This window comes from Alligator mississippiensis, chromosome 1 (genome assembly GCF_030867095.1).
Source record: "Alligator mississippiensis isolate rAllMis1 chromosome 1, rAllMis1, whole genome shotgun sequence".
In the NCBI taxonomy this organism is placed as follows: domain Eukaryota; kingdom Metazoa; phylum Chordata; order Crocodylia; family Alligatoridae; genus Alligator; species Alligator mississippiensis.
Window position 1 is genome coordinate 11,218,326 of NC_081824.1, and position 17,098 is coordinate 11,235,423.

Genomic DNA, 17,098 nt, shown 5'->3' on the forward strand with positions numbered 1-17,098 from the left:
ATCTATCTACACTTTGAGTCTGTTATTTTAGATTCATATTTCTTTCTTTCACTAAAACTTTTGGAACTGGACTGAACAACCAGCTGATTCATAGATTCATAGATTCAAAGATGCCAGGGTTGGAAGAGACCTCAAAGGATCATTGAGTCCGACCCTCTGCCAGTAGCAGGAAAAAGTGCTGGGGTCACATGACCCTAGCCAGGTGCTTGTCCAATCTTCTCTTGAAGACCCCCAGGGCAGTGAAGAGCACCACCTCCCTTGGAAGCCCATTCCAGATTCTGGCGACCCCAACTGTGAAAAAGTTCTTTCTGGTGTCCAACCTAAATCTACTCTTTATCAGTTTGTGGCCATTGTTCCTGGTTACTCCAGGGGTGCTCTGGTAAACAGAGCATCTCCTATTTCCTGTTGGCCCCATAGTTTGGTGTCATCTACAGATTTGGACAGAGTGCTTTCCACACCTTCATCCAAGTCACTGATGAAGAAATTGAACAGCACCGGCCCAAGGACCATGTCTTGGGGGACCCCACTGCCCACATCTTTCGAGGTCAATACTGACCCATTCACCACCACTCCCTGGATATGACTCTTAAGCCAATTTGCCACCCACATGACTGTGTAATCGTCTATGGCACAGCTGTTCAATTTGTTAAAAAGAATAGGATGGATACTATGTCAAAGGCCTTCTTAAAGTCCAAGTGGGTGACATCTATATTGATCCCTGTAGCTAAGCTTTTAGTGAGCTGGTCATAAAAAGAAACATGGTTAGTCAAGCAGGATTGGCCCGCTGTGAACCCAAGCTGGTTGCCCCTCACTATTATGTTACACTCTGGACTCATAAAAATGTGATCCTTTAGAATTATTTCAAGGGTTTTCCCAAGGATAGTGGTGAGACTAACCAGTCAATAGTTACCCAGATCCTCCTTCCTCCCCTTTTTGAAAATAGGGACCACATTGGCCCTTATCCAGTCCTCTGAGACCTCTCCTGATCATCATGAGTGTGCAAACAGTTGTAACATTGGCTCTGCTATGACACTGGCTAATTCTTTCCACACCCGTGGCTAGAGTTCATCTATCTGGTCCTGCTGATTTAAACATGTCCAGCCCCTCCAAGTGTCTCTTTACACAAGAATACAGAGGCAAAAAACTCATTGAAGAGCTCTGCTTTGTCCCTCCTATCTCACCAACTCCCTTCGGCTGTCCTGTAGAGGTCCTATGCTGCCTTCCACCTTCTTTTTGCTCCCTATATACCTGAACAGGGAAATTTTGTTGTCCTTAATTTTTGTGACCAGCCTGACTTCTAATGCTGCTTTGGCCTTCCTAACTTTCCTGGATGTCCCTGTTTAGCCAGGAGGGTTTCTTGGCCCCTTTGCCCCCTTTTCAATGCAATGGGATTGCCTCCTTCTGAACCTGAAGGATCACTTCCTTGAAGAACGACTACCCTTCCTAGACCCCCGTTTTGTCAATGCACTTGAGCTTTAATGCCCCACTAACTAATCTCCTAAGCACAGTGAAGTCAGCCTTTCTGAAGTCTAGCACTTCTGCCCTGCTGGTTACTTTTCCCACCCTTTGCCGGATAATGAATTCAATCAATCGATGGTCATTATCCCCTAGTTGCCTTGTACCTGCAGATCCCCTACCAGGTCATCCCCTGTACCTAGCACCAAGTTCATCAAAGTATGCCCCCTAGTAAAATCATATACCTCCTGCGTCAGTTGGAGGGAGAGGGAGGAATTCCCTCCAAACCTCATGTGTCAATCAGCAAAGACCAGAAGCATGGGAAATATCCATTGAAGAAGACAGCCATAACTATGCTTAGATCATCCCTTACCAATAGCTGTCCAACCCCTTTTGAATACCTTCAGTGCCAGAAAGTCCGCAACTTCCCTTGACAGTCTATTCTACCGCCTCCCTTTTCTAACAGTGAAGATTTTTTTCTGATATCCAATCTAAATCTACTTCATATGAGGAGAGGCTGAAGGAGCTAGGCATATTCCACTTGTGAAAAAGGCACTTAAATGGGGACATGATATCAAACTTCAACTACTTGAAGGACTTCCATAAGGAAGAGGGAAAATATCTTTTTTCTCTTGCTGCAGAGAGCAGGACATGAACCAATGGCTTGAAGCTACACCAAAGTAGGTTTACAATGGATATCAGGAAAAATTCAGGCAATTCCTAGACAGCTTCCAGGAAGGCCAAATTTGAAACTATTCAAACTTTGATTGCACAAACATACTTGATTGCACATTTACACTGTTGGACTCTACATTACCAGCATCCATCTATGGGTTTTGGGCCATATATATCCAGATCTCCAATGACAATGTAGAGAAGATGGTTGCTTCAAAAAAAAAAAAAAAACTTCAAGGCAACTAAAAGATGTACTTGATCATGGAAATAGGAGCATTTACTTCTATGTGGGCTACGTTAAACAAAATAACTAACTTCTAGGGTTGTAAATTGTGTACAGAGTCTAGCCTTACTAACAAAAAAAACTTAGATGAATTTTTCCAACTACTCAGTTGGTTTAATAAAAAATATCACATCTACTCAAAGAACCTTGCTTGCTAGGTTATTGCAGTTACAAAGAGTATAGATCAGCAATCACCAATGTGAAGGCAGCTCTTTTGTCTTGGGTGCCCTTATTTTCAAGAGATCCCCACAAATATGACAACATAGAGGCAGGTGCACTCCTCCTCAGTATGCTTTCTTCAGTTAACAAAGAATCATTTAGACCTGCAGAATAGCATGTTTAATCCTACAAAAAAAACCCACTTTTTTTGAGAACATGATGGTCAAATAAGGCCAAAAACCTTGATCTAGCTTAACCACCATACCTTAAGCTCTGGAACAAACCTTCACCACATGACAGATGTGTGACACAAAGTATTTGTTCTTTTCTTAAGTACAAGGAAAAGAGACTCATGTTGCTCCTTTTTGTATTTAATGTCTGTAAGAGTGTGGCCCAGTTTCCACCAACCAGGTGTGACCCAAGAAAACAGTGAGGCTATTGTGATTCAACGAAGTGATTCAAGTCAGGGATCTGTCCTGGAAGGTTGGGTGATGATCAGAACATTTTGAAGACCATTATGTTTATTATCATACAGTTGTTTTCTTGTAAGTGAAAATGTGGTGCAGACCCATTGGACTCAACACAAAATTGTCATTCTGAAAGGCTCTATATTTTTCACTTGGAGGAATTCCATCTTTCATAGAATCATAGAAGTAGGGTCAGAAGGGACCTTGTAGATCTTCAAGTTCGAACCCCTGCGGGGCCAGGAGGAAAACTGGGCTCAAATGACTGCAGCCAGGTAGGCATCAAGCCGCTTCTTAAAGACCCCCAGGGTAGGAGCCAGCACCACTTCCCTTGGAAGTCGGTTCCAGATCCTAGACACCCTGACTGTGAAATAGCTCTTATGGATGTCTAATCTAAACCTACTCTCCAACAACTTGTGGCTGTTATTCCTTGTTATCCCAGGGGGTGCTAGGGGAAACAAGGTCTCCCCCAAACCCTTCTGGTCCCCCCTAGTGAGTTTATAGACAGTCACAATGTCCCCCCTCAGCCTTCTCTTGTGAAGGCTGAACAGGTTCAGGTCCCGTAGCCTCTCAGTGTAGGGTCTGCCCTGCTGTCCCCGAATCATGCGGGTGGCCCTCCTCTGGACCCTCTCAATGTTGTCCACATGCCTTGTGAAGGGGGGTGCCCAGAACTGGACACAGTACTCCAGCTGCAGCCTGACCAGAGTCATGTACAGGGGGAGGATCACCTCCTTGGTCCTACTTGAGATGCATCAGTGGATGCACGATAAGGTCCAGTTGGCCCTGTCGACTGTAACCCCGCATTTTCAGCCCATGTTCATCTTGGAGTCAATGATGACTCCAAGATCCCTTTCTGCCTCCGTGCTCTCAAGAAGGGAGTTTCCCATCTTATAAGCGTGCTGCTGGTTACTACTGCCCAAGTGCAGCACCCTGCACTTGTCCGTATTGAAACGCATCCTGTTTTTGTTAGCCCACCCCTGCAACCTCTCCAGGTCTTGCTGCAGCCTTTCCCTCCCTGCTAACGTGCCCACCTCACCCCAAATTTTGGAATCATCAGCAAATTTAAACAGGTTGCTTTTCACCTCGCTGTCCAAATAGCTGATAAAGAAATTGAAAAGTGCAAGCCAAGGACCTAGCCCTGGGGGACTTCACTGCCACTTCCCACCAGGGCGGATGTGACTCATCCACCACTACCCTCTGAGTACGACCCTTCAGCCAATTTGCAATCCATTTGACCATGTAGGCATCGATGCCACAGTCACCTAGTTCTTTAATGAGGATGGGGTGAGAGACAGTGTCAAAGGCCTTGCTGAAGTCCAGAAAGACTACATCCATAGCGACATCTGCATCCAATGCTTTTGTGACCCACTTGTAAAAGACAATCAGGTTGGTCTGATATGACCTGCCCCTAATGAAACCATGATGGTTGCCCCTAAGCATCATCCTCGATGCTGGCCCATCACACATGTGCTCCTTGATGATCTTCTCAAAGAGTTTCCCTAGGATTGAGGTAAGACTGTCAGGCCTATAGTTGCCTGGGTCCTCTCTCCTCTCTTTCTTAAAGATGGAGACCACATTGGCTATATTCCAATCATCTGGCACCTGGCCTGAGAATCATGAGTGCTTGTAAAGCCATGTCAATGGCCCTGCAATAACCCCTGCTAGCTCCCTCAACACCCTGGGGTGGAGAGCATCTGGACCTGCTGATTTGAACATGTCCAGCCTCTCCAGAAGCACTCTATCTGGGTCCTTCTCAACCTTAGGTCTTGAGGTGTTCCCCTTGAGTCCATCTTGAAACACAGTGGAGAAGTCCCGGTCCCTGCAGAAGAAAATGGAGGTGAAGAATTTGTTAAAGATGTCTGCCTTCTCCTCTGGCGCAACCACCAGATTGCCCAGCGTATCTTGCAGGGGCCCCACATTTCCCGGTGCCTTCTTCATCCTCCCTAAATATTTGAAAAAGGACTCTTTATTATCTTTGATCTTGGACGCTAGTCCTAGCTCTACGTCCGCCTTAGCTTTCCTAACAGCCCCCCTACAGGCCCGAGCAGTGGAGGTATACTCTTCTTTGGAGATAGCGCCCCCCTTCCACTGGGTCTACGCCGCCTTTTTGGCAACCAGGCATTCCCGGACTTCTTTGGTGATCCAGGGAGGCTTTCGGGCACTATTGCCCCCCCTTGCTTCTTGTTGGGATTGTCACCCTTTGGGCCCCGAGTATCATCTCCTTAAGGAATGACCACTCATATTGGGCACTGAGTTCCCCTGCCCTTGAGAACCCCAGCACCTCTCCAACCAATCTCCTCAACTCTTTGAAGTAGGCCCTCTTGAAGTTTAGGGCTACCGTCTTGCTACAGGCCCTTGACATCCTGTGCTCGATGATGAATTCAGGCAAACGATGATCACTATCACCCAGATGGTCCAGGACCTGGAGCCCCCTTACCAGATCATCGCCTGTGGCCAGGACCAGGTCCAACAGGGCATTTCCTCTGGTGGGACTCTGCACCTCCTGGGTTAAGTGGAGGTCCTGTATTTTGGCCAGGAACCTCCTGGAACGGTCTGACCTGGCTGACAGCTCCTCCCAGCAGATCACCCATGACAACTACATCCCTTGCCTTAAGTGCCTTTGCAAGCTGGCACGAAAATTCCCGGTCCAGCTCCTCCCCTTGGTTGTGGGGTCAGTAGTAGAACCCCACTGTTAAATCCCTCTCCCCACAACCCCCTTGTATCTTGACCCAGAGCACTTTAGCTTGCCCCTCTTCCAACCCCATTTTGCTGGCAGAAGATGTGTATTTCCTCCATTGCTCCTATTTTAACGTTTAAGAGACTTAAGATTTGCAACCAATTTACAGTGACAGCAGAGCCTTATTTTAAAAGTTCTTCAGTGCAAAAATAAAAAGTTACTTCATTTTGTGGACAAGTGTTGCAACCTTGGTACTTGCCTTCTCAAGTCTCCACCTGGGGCAAGGAAAGTATAGAAATGGAAAACATTAAGTGTGATTGCGAACAAAGGAAGGGGAAAAGAAATGGTTGAATACAACTGTGATTTGGGGAGTCAGAAAAGTTAGAGAAAGAAAGAAGTTACTGTGTCAAAATCAAGCAAGATCTTTACAAAGCACACAGACAATGAAAGATAATTAAAGGATTCCCTAGCTGTGATCTGGGGAAAAAGAGCATTTATGTGAAGACCTTCTCATAGGCTTTGTAATTTCCTCCCATGGGATAAGCAGGAAAGAACACATTGTTAATAGTAATGATTTGTTTCCTTTTTTCCAGTTCAGTCAAAGCAGTCATTTTCTGCTCCCGACCTTCAGCTCACAACTTGTAGATATACTGCATTCAAATCAAGCTTCCAGATAAAGCAGAAACTGCTTTGGAAACACTCACGTTTGTGGTGTTTTTCCTTGCAGGCCAGAGGATGTGTGCAGGTGAGACTCTTGCCAAAATGGAGCTCTTCCCCTTCTTCACAAACCTCCTCCAGAGGTTCACATTTCACCCTGCCCCTGGTGTTTCTAGCTTGGACCTGGCCCTCACCCCTGAAGCTGTGTTTAATAGAGCCCCAAATCCCATCAGATCTGTTCAGTACCATGGGTTTCAGTCTTCACTCTCCCATCTCCATCTAATGTACGTGTCTTTAGGGCAAACTTCTCCCACTGAATGATGAATAATGCCAATAATGAGGCAGCAAGCTTTCCACAATAACGCCAGCTTCTCAAGGCCACAAAAGCAGAAGCTGAAATGAACTTCACACAACTGTTTATAACTGGGCTAACTTTGCTCCAACCAATTTTGCCCCAGTATATGAGGCCTTAGGTCTGCTTTAGGCCTTTGCATGAGCGAATTTTTCCCATGGAAGCAAAACTATCTAAATTTCCTAAAAGCAGAAGTCATTAGGCCATCAAATTCTAAAATTATAAACATCATAAAAGACAGAACTATTACAAGCCATGGCTGTTTGTTAAGAGTTGCAGTTTTTTCTGTCTGGAACACCAGACATGACCCGTCAAACATGACTGCCGGAGATGACACCCCTAACAAGGGCGGCCATCATAGAGGACATTCTGGTTTTCTGCTTCTCTGTCCTCTATTGATATGAAATCTGACGCCTTTATGTCCTCTATTTTTCAAGATTAAAATAGAGGACATAAAGGCATCAGGTTTCATATCAATAGAAGACAGAGGGCAACTGGACTGTCCTCTATGGTGGCCACCCAAGGCCTAATTCCATCAAGTAGCAAATTTTAGAAAAGATAACATCAATAATCTTTGCAAACAAAGTTGTTGTTTTTTTTGTTTTGTTTTGTTTTGTTTTTTCCCCATGCACAGGATTTCCTCTATGGAAAGAAGATTCCTTAAAACCAAGATTAACCAATCATCATTTAAATACCAAAATAGCAAAGAACCAAGTTATCAAATCGAATTGCCCCACTGGGAAGTTGACAGTAGCTGACTGTTGGTCTGTGGAGTTTGCTTGCACTGGTCTTTCTCAGGTGGTGGGAGTGTACTCTCTGTTCTGCATCTTAAGCATATCTCTGTACTCACATTACTCATGAAGTGCCCACTGGGAATTTAGGAGTACACCATGTTCCAGAAGTTGTTTATACCTTATGGTGTGAATAACTTTATCATTTTAAGCATAACTCTGTAGTCATGCTACATTGATAGAACAGTGCCTAGCTCTAAGGTTTGACTTTCTGAAAAAGAAGTGATTTTCTTGGCTGCAAGGAAAGGTGTGCCTTAGCTTTCTTTCCAGAAAAACCCAGCATAAAACAAAATGGTGTGGGCCTTGTCCTAATAACAGGTTTGGTCTAATTACAGGTTTGGGGCCCTCCAAACAGAAGTTACTGATAAAACTTATGGATGCCAGAGGAACCAAGTTTTTGCAATACTGCACATAGCTCAACACCCCGACCAACAGTTTTCTATTCTGGCAAAGCCAGGAACATGCTGACACACAGGCCCAAACAACTGTGCAGAATTTGGAGTTTGATTCATTACATAAAACATGCTGACTGGACAACCTTCTTGTTACCCAAGGTGATGGACTTTCATCTGGGAGTATAAGTAGTCTGCAGACTACTCTGCAAACTATTACAAATGCTTGTTTGAAATGCCAGGCACCACCCCACTGAGTCTGCATGGCACTGAATGCTCACTCCTGAAAGATAATTAGCAAATGAGAGGGGAGAGGACTAAATTAATGTGTAATCCCAACAGAGATTAGATCCTTTTTTACACACAATGTTTATGTAGCGGCCCATGGACTTCAAGCTGCACCCAGTGTTCCTCCAATAGACAGCCCTTATTTATTTTAAACCTTGGTTTTTAAACTCTCCAGCCAATGAACGGGCTCCCAAGGGAGGTGGTGCTCTCCCCTACCCTGGGGGTCTTCAAGAGGAGGTTAGACGAGTATCTAGCTGGGGTCATTTAGACCCAGCACTCTTTCCTGCTTATGCAGGGGGTCGGACTTGATGATCTATTGAGGTCCCTTCCGACCCTAACATCTATGAATCTATGAATCTATGAATGGTGTGCTGAAGGGAAATGGAGCAGACTGATCCTCTTCCAATATTTGTGGTGTTTTGTGGTAGGGGAGAGCACCACCTGCTTTGGGAGCCCGTTCCAGACCTTGGCCACTCGAACTGTGAAGAAGTTCCTCCTAATGTTTTGTGGTGTTTGCCCTGATTCTTAAGTTTATTATGAAAATTGAGCATTTTCCAAGCAGCAGCATCAGGGATGATTTCCTCCCAGGCATGAGGTCGTTACCCCTCATTTGAAATCTACACATCATAGATCTGAAGAGACCTTGCAATACTCTCCTAGAGGAAAATCTTCCTGCTGTTTCTGTTATCCCGTTTTCAGACAAGAATCACAAAAGCAAAGCGGCAGCGGGCCAGATCCTCTATATACCTAATAACTGAGGTGTCTAAATAAGATCTTATTCCTCCCAGGAAAACCATTCATGTGTTTTCCGTTGCACTATACGTTCAGTTTAGTTTTGGCCCTAAGGGTTTGTCTACACTGCCTGCACACAACTGTTGAGATGGCCACTGAACAAACTGCATTCTCCAGAAACAGAACAGGGGTGGTGAGGGATGCTCCTGCCACTCTGTCCAAGTTTGTGGATGATACAAAACTGTGGGGAGCAGTGGACACACCGGAGGGCAGGGAACAACTACAGGCAGACCTGGACAGGTTGGACATATGGGCAGAAAACAAGAGAATGTGATTTAACAACGAGAAATGTAAAGTGCTGCACCTATGGAGGAAAAATTTCCAGCACACCTACTGCCTAGGAAATGACCTGCTCGGCAGCAAGGAAGCAGAAAGGGATCTCGGAGTCCTAGTGGACTCCAAGATGAACATGAGTCGGCAGTGTGACGAAGTCATCAGCAAACCTAACTGCACTTTATCGTGTATCAGCACATGCATGACAAACAGAACCAAGGAGGTGATACTTCCCCTCTATCGGGCACTGGTCAGACCGCAGTTGGAGTACTGCGTCCAGTTTTGGGTGCCACACTTCAAGAGGGATGTGGAAAACCTGGAGAGGGTCCAGAGAAGAGTCCCTCGTATGGTTAAGGGCTTGCAGGCCAAGCCCTATGAGGAGAGACTAGAGAACCTGGACCTCTTCACCCTCCGCAAGAAAAGGTTGAGAGGCGACCTTGTGGCTGTCTATAAGTTCATCATGGGGGCACAGAAGGGAATTGGTGAGGCTCTACTCACCAAGGTGCCCCTGGGGTTACAAGAAATAATGGCCACATGCTAGCAGAGAGCAGATTTAGACTAGACATTAGTTGGAACTTCTTCACAGTTCGAGTGGCCAAGGTCTGGAACGGGCTCCCAAAGCAGGTGGTGCTCTCCCCTACCCTGGCCGTCTTCAAGAGGAGGTTAGATAGGCATCTGGCTGGGATCATCTGAACCCAGCAGTCTTTTCTGCTTATGCAGGGGGTTGGACTCGATGATCTATTGAGGTCCCTTCCGACCCTAACATCTATGAACCTATGAATCTATGCTCTCAAGCATGCTACAGACAGTAATCTCAAGAGCAATACTAGGCTGGAGGATGTGACCACCTCAATACGAGTCTGGTGCATGTGGAATGGGAACAGGTGGGCAGGGCTCATGTTTGTGTAACAGTCTTGAGAGAGGCCCAGGGAAAGTGTGGACATACTCTCAGGCAAAAACAGTTTAAAGGAGAAAGATGGCATTTTTGCAATTTGGGTTGAGAGATTTTTTTTAGGATTTTAAGCAGGATTGAATAGAATTGCACATGACTCAGTACTGCTCGGACACCTAAAGGATGGAATAGGATCAGGTCCTAGGCACTCCCACATCTGCATCTGAGGCACACAGCTCTACAAGTGGGATTCACAAACCTGAGATAAATACCCATGTCCCATATGCTTTTAATGGGGAAAATTGGGTATGTAGAACCAGGATTTTAAAAAGCACAACAGAATTGGCAGCATAACAGGGCACCTAAGTGCCTGGGGCAGTGGTGACTTCCAGCTGCCAGCGCTACATGTGCAGCCAAGCAGTTGTTATGGCAGCTGTTATTTTTTCTGTCCCCTAACCCATCCCTACAAGCTGGGGCCCAGGGCTTGTGTCCTTATTGCCCAACCTTTCTTGTGCAACTTTCTAGCACGCTGTGTGGAGATACCTAAGTACGTGTCTAAAATCTTACCTTTTTTCAAGACTTTGGCAACCCTTCCTAGTTAAGTATTCATGTAAGACTGAGTTTCATTGCCTGAAACCACATTTGTTTTATTGTCCCTGGGTGCCTGGCTCCTGTGGTGGTGCCCACATTTTGTATCATCATCACATGGTTAGACCACTCATAAATTATGGGAGTTGTGGGTGTTAGGCCCTCCTCAGCCCCTGGAGGTTGAACCTACATCATCAAGCGAGTGCCCTAATCTTCAGGCTGTCTTGGCCTAAGTATACTGGGTCATAGTGAAGAAAGTAATTCAAAACTCACGGGGCTAGAGAGAGAGAAGCAGCAGCAAGTGGGGAAAGTCCTCTGTAATCCAGTGAGGTGGGTATATCCATAGGAATGAGGAAGCTTTTAGTTCTGGTCCTTGTTCCTGGGACTGTTGATGCAGTTTACTTTAAACAGCCATTTGATAACATTCATAAGCAGTATTGCAACCAGTTGTGACCAGGGAAGTGCAGTGGATCCACATCAGTTTTTGCTACTTTGGTGTCTACCTGCTATCTTAATTCTGTTTGGGCACAAAGGGTGCATCTACACATCACCCTACGGAGACATAGGGATGCACTATGTCACCGTACAGCTCGCTATGGTGATGTAGTGATCACATGGGTCTACATGTGATTGCTGGCTACATCACCGTAGCGGCACACTCCCCCGGGAGAGCGCATCGCTATTGTGATGTAGCAGCAAAATCTCAATGTGTGCCGCACGCACAATGCAGTAACTGTCCAAAAGGAAGTACTAAAGCATGGCACCATAGCAATGTCACCATACGGTGACGTGTAGACACACCCTAGGGTGGCATTCTGTTTTTTGTGGTTGTCTAAGCAGCCCTTCTTCGGTCACCTACAGGGCATTTGGGGATAGATATGGACAACTATGTAGTCCTGCATAGACTGGCAACAACAAAATGAGAAAAAAACCTTCCATCTTTTCACCTAAACAGCTGGAAAAACAGGGGACCTGGCTTCTAGTGCCCCCTCCTACCCTCCACCAAAAGAAGGCTTGAACCTGGACTTTCTGACTTCCCAGCCCAGTATGACATATGTCATCTAGGCATTTCTTAATCTGAATTTGCTGTACAAATATAACATTTTATTGAGAAAATGTTAAAAAATATGTTTATTACATGGTCTTGTAGAATTCCAAGATAAATTCAGGACCTCAAGCATCATGACTTCATAAATACATACTTGGCACAAGTTAATACAATCTACAGCTTGCAATTAGTTGTTCAGTCTATGTTATCCTGGGGTAAAGTGTTTAGGAAATGTCAGCATAACACTACAGAAAGAAAACATAAAGATACCATACATGGGAACAGCATCCTTATAGCATTGCAAGACATTCTTAGACAATGATTTTAGCACTTAGGCTGGAAGATATTCAAAGGTGTTAACAATCTTTACAAGTCTGTGATATGTGTCTTGTGGGTTCAGTCCATCTCCTCCTTTTCTGACTTCTGAAGTCAGAAAGACTTTCAATTCAGACTTAGCCAAAAGAGGCCTGTGAAATCCTGTTTGCAAATAGACTTCTCAGCATTGGTGACCCTGCACAAATAAACAATCATAATATGCTCAATGTTGAATAAAGCATCTGTGGGAAGGAAAGGAAAGGAAAGGAAAGGAAAGGAAAGCCCTACCCTATCTCTCTGAGCCAATAACGACAGTGAAGGACATTTCATCTGAATAGCTGAGATGAGCCTGTTCCAAACCCTCAGTACTCGACTTGTAAAGAAGTTTTTCCTCATGTCCAGCCTGAAACGATCTTCAGTCAGCTTGTGCCCATTATTTCTTGTCCTCCCCTCGGGGGCCTTGTTGAACAGATTCTCCCCCAGGCCCTGGTGTACGGCATTGAGGAGTTCAGCCTTGTCTCCCTGGTCTGTCACCAATTGCTTCTGCCCATTTAGTAGGGGTCCTAATCCTCCCTGGGCCTTCCTTTTACTCCCTATATATCTAAAAAACAATTTCTTGTTGTCCTTTACTTGGGATGCCATCCTCAGCTCCATGGTAGCTTTGGCCCGTCTAACTGCCTCCCTACAAGCGCGAACAGAGGAGGTATATTCGTCTTTGGTGATCTCTCCCTGTTTCCACTTTTTATGTGCTCCCCTTTTGGCCCGTAGGCTGCCCTGGATTTCTCTGGTCAGCCAAGGAAGCCTCCTGGCCCCTTTCCCTCTTTTTCCTCACATCGGGATCATCTCACTTTGTGCCCGAAGGATCATTTCCTTAAGGTACAGCCACCCTTCTTGGGCTCCCATCACTTCAAAACTCCTACTCTGCAGTGCGTCCTTGACTAATCGCCTGAGTTCATTAAAATCAGCTTTCCTAAAATCTAGCACTTTCACCCTACTAGTTACCTTACCCACTCGACGTCTTATGAAGAATTCTATTATTAGGTGATCACTGTCCCCCAGTGGCTACCAATCTGTAGGTCCCCTACCATGTTATCTCCCATTGCCAATACCAGATCCAGTAAGGCATTCCCCCTAGTGGGACGGTGTACCTCCTGTGTCAGGTGGAGGTCCTGTACACAGGTTAGAAACCTTTGTGAGCGGTGAGACTTTGCCGTCTACGTCTCCCAGCTGATGTCTGGGTAGTTTAGGTCCCCCATGACCACTGCCTCTTTAGCTTTTATGGTCTCCGAGAGCTGCCTCAGGAGCCCCGAATCTAGTTCTTCCCCTTGGTGTGGGGGTCTGTAGCAGACCCCTACCACCAAATCCCTTTCTCCTTGCCCCCTATATAGCCTAACCCACAATCCTTCTACTTCCTCATCCTTCAATTCCGTCTTGATGAGGGTCGATGTATATTGCTCATTGACATAGAGCGCAACCCCTCCCCCTTTCTTCCCCACCCTGTCCTTTCTGTACAGTCTATAACCCTCAATATGTACCGCCCAGTCGTGGGACGAATCCCATTAGGTTTCCATTAGCTCTACTAAGTCATAGGTGTTTTGTGCAAGCAGGAGCGCTAGTTCATCCTGCTTGTTCCCCATGTTCCTAGCATTAGTATATAGGCACTTGAGCCCTGCGACTGGTGCCTTTGCTGCCCCCCCACTCTGAATCCCAAGGGGACCCTTATTTTTTACCTTCTCGTTGCTTACCTGTGCTGTAGTGCTGGCCGCCCCATGACTTGCAGGTTCCCAATGTTCTCCTTCTTCAGGTTGGGCTGTCCTTGTGGGTGCCACATGGTTTGGTGGTCCACAGCTTCCCCCGCCCTCATCTTCCCCTCCCCCCAACGAGCCTAGTTTAAAGCCCGCCGGAGGAGATCCACCAACCTAGAAGAAAACACATGCTTACCTTTGGGGGACAGGTGAAGCCCATCCCAAATGAGCATGTCCCTCGTCATAATGTGCAGGTCGTTGTCCAGGAAGCCGAAGCCTGCCTCAAGACACCACTGCCGAAGCCGCCAGTTGGTCTCTCTGATGCAGTTTTCATGCCATCTTACACGTCTGTTCACTGGTAGGATGGAAGAGAATAACACCTGTGCACCGAACTCCCTCAGCACACTGCCCAGAGCTCTGTAGTCCACCATCAGGTGATCGGGGGTTCTCCTACCCGCATCATTAGTACCCACGTGGACTAGGACCATGGGGTAGTAATCGGGGGGCTTGATCCTGGCCTGGATTACTTCCGTCACATCCCGAATCTTTGCTCTGGGCAGGCAGTAGACCTCTCGTGTTGAGGGGTCCTGGCGACAGATGAGTCCATCCATACCTCTCAGGATGGAGTTGCCTATGACGAGCCCTCGTCGCCTGCTCCTCTGGGTCCACTTGGATCTCTTGATCTGTTCAGAGTGTGGAGAATGTGGTGTTGCTTCCTGCCCAAGCATTTCCTCCTCTCCTTCCATCTCCTGCAGGGTTGCCAGGGCCTCGTACCTGTTCTCCAGTCGGACTGGAGGAGCTGGTACCTGTTCGCTGCGAGCAGCTCTGGTCCTGGATGTGACCGTCTGCCACTCTGCTGTGGAGGGCATTCCCCGGGCTGCTTCTTCCTTAGGTGCCTGGGCCTGCAGGGAAAAGAAATAGCCGTCAATTTCACCCTCCGCCTCCCTGATACCCCTCAGCCTGCTAACCTCCTCCCGGAGCTCCCTCACCTGCACCTCCAGAGCCCTAAGACGGGCACCTGCCGGACAGGTGTGGGGGCCCCCAATCTCTGCCCCCCAACCCTGCTGGGGATCCCCCACAGGCCAGGAGGTAGGGGGACATCAGCTCCCCCATGGGCTCGGACTGGGTGGAGGCCTCAGACCAGGCCCGGGTAGCCTTGCCCCCTTGGACAGAGGCCCTAGCAGCTCTCCTTGTTGACACCATTCTATAAGCTACTGTTTGTAGATCTGTGTGGTGTCTACGCTGTACCCTTACAGGAGTCTCTCTCCTGGCCCTTCCTGCATGCCCTATGGCACGAACACCTGAGCAAACGCCCGCGCACTCTTACAGAGTGCTCCTGTTTGTGCATTCTGTTCACGCTGTGCGTCTCGGGAGCGTGGCTCCCTACCGGCTCAGCTATAAGGGACCCGGGGGGCTTCCCCTCTGGATCCGGCTCAGCTGTGCCAGGTCCCTTTGCCCCATTTACCTTCGGGGGATCAGCTGTTGCTGCCCCCGCTGCCAATTCCTCTGCTGCTGCTGCTGCTGCTTCCGCCTCTGGTCAGTCAGTTGGTAAAAGTTGGTAAAGGGGCACACGTGCGTACAGGACACACGTGTGCCTGGCTCCTCTCCTTCCCACTGCTGGTTCCCGAGTGGTCACATCTACACGTTTATTAATGTTCTTTAATTATGGTGCATTAAGTTTACTACCTGTAATACCAGGTACTAACAATGCGCCAACAATCGGCACTACTATGTATTAGCACAGAGGAGCATTTTTTTAAGTTATATTAATGCGCATTAGACTAAAGCTACTGCACAGTAGTGCATTAGCATGGTTTATGCCAGCTGCACTGATGTGCAGAATTTGCACGTTAAGCATCTCATGTAGGCACACGCAGTGTTGTCTTTAGTCATTCTTATCAGACAGGTGATCAGACTAGCTGACAGCAGAGATGGTGCAGGATTAAACACAAATCCACGTTGCATTTCTATTCTACTCTTCTTATGCGTTAGAAGTGCTTATATAAAACCACATTATTCACTACACCTGATCAATCATGTTTGGTGCATGGTTAGTGTCTCATGCAGACGCACCCCAAAATGATGTGGAATCTGGATTCAGTAATGTGGTCTGTTTTCTCTCAGTTAAAAAGGTGTTGGTTTCACTACTGCTGAGCAAAAATAGTTATAAACTACTTACAAGTGTTGAAAGAGGGTTTTCACCTTTGGCTTTTGGGGTTTTTTGTAAGGTTTCTGCAGAGTTTCTATTGATTTCTTCCTCCCTTCAAGAATTTTTCTCAAATAAAGTTTTTTATCGAATCAAATATTTGCTTTCAACAATGTGCTGTTTAAAAAAGTAAATCAACTGTGACTAAGCCGGTCAATCAAAATTGGCATTAAAGGACAAGTGGCCTCCTAACCAAAGTTTACAAATGGAAAATAAAAAAGGAAATAGCTTTGGTATACAGGGAGAAACAAAGGATTCTCTCTATTTCAACAAATTCTTTCAGGCAAATATCTGTTTTACCATAAAAGTCTTAGGAGGAAGGTTATTTAAACAAAATATTACATGTTTTGTGGTCATTTAAATGGCTCTATTAAGGTTTACTCGTTCATTCTCTTTTAGTAACTGTTTTTAGAAAGAAATCTTCCTCTCTGTTATACGCCTGGCAACAAGGCATAATGAGATGTCTGTGTTCTGGATTAACAGTACTGTTAACTGGGAATAGAGACTGGTCTGTGGCATTCATTACAGTTAAAGCAGTGCATGCTTTCAAAACACTTATATTTGTTGTGCATTTGCTTCCAGGTCGGAGGATGTGTGCAGGCGAGACTCTTGCCAAAATGGAGCTCTTCCTCTTCTTCACAAGCCTCCTCCAGAGGTACACATTTCACCAGGCCCCTGGTGTTTCCAGATCAGAGCTGGATCTCACCCCGGCCGTTGACCTTATTGCACCCCCAATGCCCCATCAGATCTGTGAAGTGCCACGGGTTTAGGGCTCCATGTCTAACGTTTGTGCATCTTCAGGTCTTCCATGCAACTCATTTCTCTCTTTTGTTGTACAGTTTGGCTAGTACTTTTTTATACCCTATTTCTGGTCTCTCTTTTGCCTTGTGCTTAACCTCATTGAACGAGTCATATACTTCTCTTTATATTAAGCAGCAGCACATGAATCTCTGTGCCTGCCCTTGTACCATTTGCAAGCATAAAAATTTCCATATGAGGAAGACCCACACTCCACCAGCAGCGAGCTTGGTGAAACATTGTCAATG